Raw genomic sequence first — 7684 nt, forward strand, 5'->3', positions numbered from 1 at the left:
TGATTTTTAATTAACAGATACATTAGCATTACTGTTGCAGGGTTAGCCAAACTTAGCATGTATTATGCATTTCATTTTGCATTTAAGCATGTCCTAAAGGGCATTTTTAGTAGAATAAGATATGTAAAATTCTAAATATATGGTCATTTGTCCCATCACCATTGTGTACATCTCACATTTCAGTGTTCATCCCTATTGAAATCCATTGTCCATGTGGTTGCCTAGCCCACCTGCCCTCCCTCCGTTGTCAGTCTGCTTCCCTCAACCCATCCTGTCCACCCTTCATTGTCTGTCTCCTTGCCCCAGGCCCTCCCAACCATCTTCCATTGTCTGTGGGATTATCTCTGCCCCTCCCACCCATTTTCCATTGTCCATCTTGTTGCCCCCACCCCTCATGCCAACCCTCCATTTTCTGTGTGGTTGCCCCCACCTTTTTGGCCCACAATGCATGGTCTGCATGCGTGCCCTCACCCTTCCCACCCACCCTCCTTTGTCCATGTGGTTGTCCTGCCTCTTCCAGTAACCCTCTTTTGTCCGGGGGGGTTGAACCCATCCCCTCTTGTCTGTCCTCCTTACCCTCATACATCATCCCTTCCCTTCTTCCGTGTTACCCCATGTTGCAATAAAAAAGCTCTAGGTTATAACCAGAGATAATAGGGTTTTGAAAGCACAAAACTCATTAACACTGGTCACATCATAGAGCTTTTTCATTTGTTTTAGCCATGCTGAGCAGCAGCCACGCTGCTCTAAAGCATGGCTAAAAAATAATTTCAAAGTCAATAGCTCTCATAGACAAGGCCTATTGGTTTTGCCAGTGCTTGTTAAACTAAGCCACTGGACTAGAACATTTCTTGGTAGACACTCCACAGTCTAGTCTTGGGTGCCAATGCAGCCTTTTCTCATTTAAAAGTTTTATCACTATTCAATACATCAATGTGTATTTGTATAGCTCAACCCTGTCACCCTAAGCGTATCTGGATGCTCGGTTGCTGTCTTTCCATTGAAAAGGAAGGTCTTGAGTTTCTTCCTTAAGTCCGCCTGGGAGGGAGCTGTTCAGAAGTGGAGGGGATGGTTTGTTCCAGGTTTTGGCAGTGATAAAGGGGGGGGGGGGTGCGATGGCTAGAGGGGTGGAGCGCAGGTGGAAGTTCAGTTGATAATTGAGGTATGATGGTCCTTGATCATGGAGGCTGTGTATGTGTGCATGACAATCTTGAACTGGCATCTCTTCTAAATGGGGAGCCAGTGTAGGTTTCTGAGGTGAGGGGTGATGCAGGTCTGTTTGGGGAGGTCCAGGATTATGCTGTCTGCGGTGTTTTTTATGGTCTGACATTTTTTGAGGAGCTGGGTGGAGATTCTGGCATAGAGAGCATTGCCATAGTCGAGGCGGCTGGTGATGAGGTCCTGTGTGATAGTCCTCCTGGTGTTGACGGGGATGCATCTGAATAGTCAGCGGGGGGTTTGGAAGCAGAAGGAGGCGACTGCATTGACTTGCCGTTCCATGGTTAGATGGCTGTTGAGAATTATGCCGAGGTTGCACGCATTGTCTGTTGGTGGAGGTGTTGGTCCGAGTTCTGCTGGCCACCAGCTGTGGTCTCATATGGAGGTGTCTCTTCCGAAGATCAGTACTTCAGTTTTGTGGAAGTTGAGTTTGAGGCAGCTGTCTGTCATCCACTTCGCCACGTTGGTCACGGCTCATTCTCAGCTCTAATAAACAGCACTCTGGTTATCTATAAATAATGTAATCACATGCATTGGGGGTAATAAATAATACAGTTATACTCACTCTCTCTTCTGCTGTGGGCTTCGGGTGGATCATAGCTCTCATAGCCACCTTTAATGGCATGGCTCATATTGCTCTGTATCTATGATTTTTTACACTGCCTTATCTACATAGGCCTGTCTTTCTGGCCATGCTCATCCTGGGAATTCTTCATCTTCCCTCCTTTTATCTTTCTAATATTGGTTCTTGATTTTGCAACATAATCTACCCACAATGTATGTTGGAAAGGGGAACATAATTTTAAACCTAACGTTCTCCACTGACCCAAAACTCTTATTGTATAGTCTTACAGGTGTGCTAAAAATGTTTCATCCAGACCAGCTTATCTATTTTTAAACTAACAATCCCTCCTGGTTCTAAAATCTTCAGACCTCATATCCCACCTCCCTTCCTATTTCCATTGTTGGGGGCTTTACAAGATCCACCTCCCTTCCCATTAAGTTACATAACTCTTATGCAATCACAACAAACAGTCACACATGATTCTCTCTACCACAGCATCAGACTAGACCCAACCTCAACCCCCGCTTTAGCTTAAGACAACCACCAATCTACCCCATGCTCTCCCTCTGAACCAAACTTAGCCCAAATGATCTCCTCAATCACCTGCCTGGAACTTAAACCAACACCATCCTGGGCAAGATCACCACATTACATAAGAACCTCAAGTCCAACCCCATGTCACTTCCTGATGTGTCTGTCACAAACCCATGTTTGGACACCTCACACCCCACTTCCTGGTCAACTATCCCTCTCAAACGGTACCATCTCAAACCCAGATGTGCTGCACCTGAAATGTCACATAATGAAGTGGAATCCCTGATCAACTCCAAGCCAATGCCACTGACAACAGCCTTTTATTTTATTCCCAAATACCGGTGATCCTCAGTACGAGCAGAATCCCTATCACCAATTGCCCTCCCAGACCACCAGTCCAGCTCAGCTCCATTCACCTCAAAGTATCTGACCGGAAAACAACAACTGCATTACATTTTAATGCTCCTAAGCGGTCAGTCAGCATCTAGGCACCCCACTGAAATAGCGGAAACTATCCTACTTCATAAAATTAACCTATGCTTTCTGACAGAAACCTGGCTAGATGACCACCCATCAGCAATTATGGATCTCCTTACCCCACCAGGTTTCTCAATCATTTGTCGTAATGTGATGTAATGTAATGTAAAAGGCATTTACAAAGTGCTCTGTTACTCTGGGGATTCTCCTTTCGCTCAGCATCAGGTGTGTGGGACTAATTAGGTGACCTCACAATTTTGATTAAAAAACACAAGTTTAAAATTTTTCCGGAACTGGGAGGTGACTGAAATTTTTCATAGGTCAAAAGGGAGTTTTTTTCCACGTAGAAGCACCTTCAAATGAAAAGGACATTCTTCCTGACCCTGATCCATGGAATTTTAGCCAAAAACTGGTTGGCTAAGCACAAACGTATGGAAGAAATATAAAAGCTGATCCTCGCTCTAAGATAAGCTGCACCAGACTGATAAAGAGCTCTGTGTATTAGAGAATGGGTCTTAAAAAGGATCCTTTTCCTAATGGGAAGCCAGTGTGTGAGAAGTTGGCCTGATAGGTGATGTTTCCAATTCTGGAACCACCTATTATCAGACCAAACAATCCCTTATGGTGTCAGGTTGTAAGTCAACCTTGTTAGACAAGCTATCCTAGGGGTAGCATGGACTAAGCAGCCTAAAGGCTTAACTTAAGAGGTCGTGTTAAGCGAGCTGTTTTACCACATACAATCCTGTAATATCAAATGAAAGGACACCACACAAGTATATATTATAAAAATATATGTGTTTATTACTAAAAACAATCCCCAGTATTCTTTATGAACAAAGGGGCACAAGCGTTAAATCAAAAGCACAGTTTAAACATACAAAGTTGCACAATTATGGATGAGGGCGGGTGGCCACTCAAACCATATACTAAACAAGTGGTATAAGAGATACCAATCGAACAGTGGTTAGGCCTAGGGCCTAGGGAATCGCTGGGAGCAGTCAGGACAAGCAGTGCTGAAGTCGGGAGAGGCCCACGGGATTCGGGAGCAGTGCGGAAAGCGCACGCATGCACCAATGTTAACCAATGGTGCGTAAAAGTTGCAAAGTTAAAGTTTAAGGACACTTCCGCTGAACCTAGAGGAACAAAACTTAAGACACAGACCCTAGAGATGTGTACCAGTGTGGGAACACCGGCGGAGCAAAGTTACCTCACCCACAGGAAGCGGGTGCACAGGGTCGAAGTTGAGTCGGGTTTCGTCACGCAGGCTCTTGGTGCTTGAAGCTGAAAGGGCTGCAGGCGGGGTGAAAGAAAAGTGTCCGGTGGAGTCCAAGGGTGGACTCGAGTCGAAAAGTACCTGAAAGCAGAGGGGACAGAGTCTGGGTCACTCAGCAGTGACCAGGGTGGAACCAGGACGGAACAGGGTGGAACCAGGACGGAACCAGGCAATGTCGGGCGCAATCAGGTCGCTGTCGAGGTGCTTCTCTCCGCTGTCACGTGGGCTCTGGGGCATCTACGACGTCCAGGAGCAGGTCACGATCTGTCCCACGCAGGCTCTCGCCGTCGGCGCTGTCGGCTTCAAGTTTGGAGCAAACAACACTTGGCAAAAGCAATCCACGCGGAACCGGGAGATTGCTTCTCACTCGAACCAGGAAGGTCAGAGTGGGGGCTCCCTTTCAGGGGAGCTGGTGCAGATCTGGAGCAACCAGATTCACAAGTCGGTTTCAAGTTTTCGTCGGCACAGGGGCCACTAGCCGGCTGGCAAGTGACCGGGCCAACGCGTTGAGCCAAAAGTAGCAGAAGGGCCCCACGCAGCACTCGATGAGTGTAGAGGGGTGAGCTTCGGTGCAAGAGTGGCTCAGGGTTGGGGCTTCTCAAACCCCGGTGCACAGCTTCGAGGGTCACTCGTGGGCTGCACGGTCAGCGTCTCGTGGTCAATTCAAGATGGCGTGCCCCACGCTTCCGGTCGCCTCCACGGGTCTCAGCTCTGCAGGGACTGTGGATCGGGCTGTTGGAAGGCAGGCAAGCTTGATCTCGTCGATCTCTGTCGCTCGAGTTCCGGCGGGAACTGCAACAAAGTAGACGTCGAGGGCTGGATGGTGCCTGCTGGTGCAGGGTGGTCACTCCTTGACCACAAGGGAGATTCTTCGGGCTTCCACGTTGAGTAGGATGTCGAAGGGTCCAGAATTTCGTTTCTTATGTTTCTTCCAGGAAATCTGAAGTGCATTGGCACTGCTCCCACTCTTATTCGAATCTGGGGGGCGTGATTACCTGCTAGGTCCCCCCCTATGGGTGGGACCCAGGAAGGGGGTGGATACACCCCTTTCCTTTGATCCAGGCCGCCCTGGCACGAGGGCTGGAGTGCCCCAGAACCGGTTTGGCCGGATTATGCAAGGGGCAGCCTTGTGCGCCCCAGGCAGTGTCTGGTTTCTTTCAGACCTCCCTGCTACAATCCACTATCTCCTGTCTGGAGGGTGGTGACACCCTCCTGTGGCAGGAAACCCTTTGTCCAGGCCCCATTTGCTGAGTTTCGGTCAGCTGCAGGGGTCCAGACTCTTGTCTGTGGCAGAGGCATCCATTTTGTGGATCTAAGGCCTTTTTTAGAAATTAACCGCATTAAAGTAAAGGAACATGTCTTACCCCTCTAGAGGGGTGGAATGCTATCCCCGTCGCCAGAACTGGCGAGGGGATAGTATTCCAAATCGTATGACACCTTACACGACATGTTTTGATAAAGCCAAACCAGAGTTGCTATATAACCGCGAGGATTATAAGGCACTTAAGAGTATATGGTATGGCATTATCCTGAAACAGCTTAGGGAGTTGTTCCCGACAGCTGCAGACAGGCTCAGCTCATGCTAGAGCTCCATCTCACATTAAACCACGCACTCTGCCTCCAGGATTGATGAGGCCTTCCATAGGAGTGGCTCACAGGTTAATATGTGTCCAGATATAGGTTTAGATATAGGTATACTATATCTAAGCAAGGGGTGATTACACCACCTTACCCCAGCTGAGTGATCAGCCAGTTGTGTCAATTTAAGAACCAGCCAGGGGTGGCAAAAGATATGCTGCAGCCCCTGGTAGGCCTTGGTGGCCCCTATGCCCTGGGCACCTATAGTGCATTATACAGGGGCTGACAAGGAGTCCATTTCCAATTGTGGTATGTACCTAGGGTACATGGAATCCATTTTACAGAGAGAGCAGATGGCCTGGGGCCCTGATTAGCAGGGAACCAGGTCAACTAAGTCAAAAAACCAGCTAAACACAGGCAAAAAATCTGGGGTAACCATAGTCAGGTAGCCACCTTCCTACACAGTGCAAGTCCCTTAAATATGCAGTTATGTGTGTTCTCAAAGGTAGACCAAAAAAAATCCGGGCCACTGCGTTCTAGACCAGCTGCAGTTTGGTAAGCAGGAAGTCAGGCAGGCCTAGGTACAGTGCTTTGCTGTTGTCAAGCCTAGATGTTATTGGCTTGAACTACCTGTTTCCTCGCTGAGAGAGACAGAAAGTGTAGAAACTTTCTTAACACACGCAGCAGACCAATACAGGTCCTAACCACAGCATTAACCTGAGGCAGAAAAGATAGCTTACCCTCAAACGTAATGCCTAGATTCTTCACCATGTTAGCCTGATGTAGTGGAGGAAGAGCATCTGCCGGATAAAAGAACTGCAAGGGGTCTTGTGCCCTGACACCAAAGAACAGTATCTCTGTTTTTTCTGCGTTGCATTTAAGCTGATGACATGTCAACCATTGAAAGACAGCTGTCAGGCAGATTCTGTGTTTTTGCTCAGAAACATCTCACCCCCTCCCCATGAAAAAAAGTAGCTGGGTGCCACCAGCATGTGAAAATATTTTTGCTCCCAAAGCCTCTGCCAGAGAAGCAAGGGGGGTGGGATAGATATTAAATAGAATCTGGCTCAAATCTGAGCCCTGTGGCACTCCCACTGGAAGCTCATAAGACAGAGGGGGGGGGGGCATTATACCCCCTGACCTCTCCCCTCTAGGAATGAAGCTAACCAATCCTATTCAAGCCCCCTAATTCTACTGGCCTGAAGACATTGTGACCGCAAAGATCGCTCTGGTGGTTGACTTGCAATCAGGGCCGGACTGGGAAACACAACGGGCCCTGGCAAAGTGCTCGGCCGGCCCCCCTCCACACTCAGGGGGGTTGGAGGTGCCGCTGAGCTCTTTGCCGGGGCCGGTTTTTGGCCGATTTGGGTACAGGGACGATTTTGCAGCTATGCTGCAAAAAGGGCCCTGTAACAAAACCGGCCCAAAACCGTCCCCCACCCGTGCGGCGCACCGGGGGATTGCCCGATGGCCAGTCCGGCCCTGCCCATATACAATAATGACCTCCACCTAATTCCCTTCCACACAGTTGAATACTCAACCTTTAAATACCTAAGAGTTACCCTTCCTTTCAAAGGCCCAAACTCCCTGAAACACCAAACATCTATCACTCTCCAGGTGAAAAGCATAATTTCCTTGATGAATTAATGGACCGTATAACAATGAACTACTTGAACAATTTCACAGACATTTTCCTAGGAGATCTAAACGTACACATGAATGATGTTGATGACACAACTGTACAAGCACTAGACTCCCTCCTGGAATCAATAGGTCTTATTCAACACTGTAAAAAGCAAACACGCAACAAATGTGTTACCATTGATGCTATCATCTCCAACCACAATGCTGTATCCCTCCGGTCCATCCTTCCTGTCCATCCTTCCCATTGATTATTCCGGCCATCACCTAATTCTCTTTGACCTCAACATCAAACAACCTATGCCCCCACCCAAACTTACCTGCCAAAGCAATGGACAAGAAACATACACCAACTCCAGCAATCAGTTAGAATCCCCAATTATTTCCCACATTACTCC

This window comes from Lissotriton helveticus, chromosome 7 (genome assembly GCF_964261635.1).
Source record: "Lissotriton helveticus chromosome 7, aLisHel1.1, whole genome shotgun sequence".
NCBI lineage: Eukaryota > Metazoa > Chordata > Amphibia > Caudata > Salamandridae > Lissotriton > Lissotriton helveticus.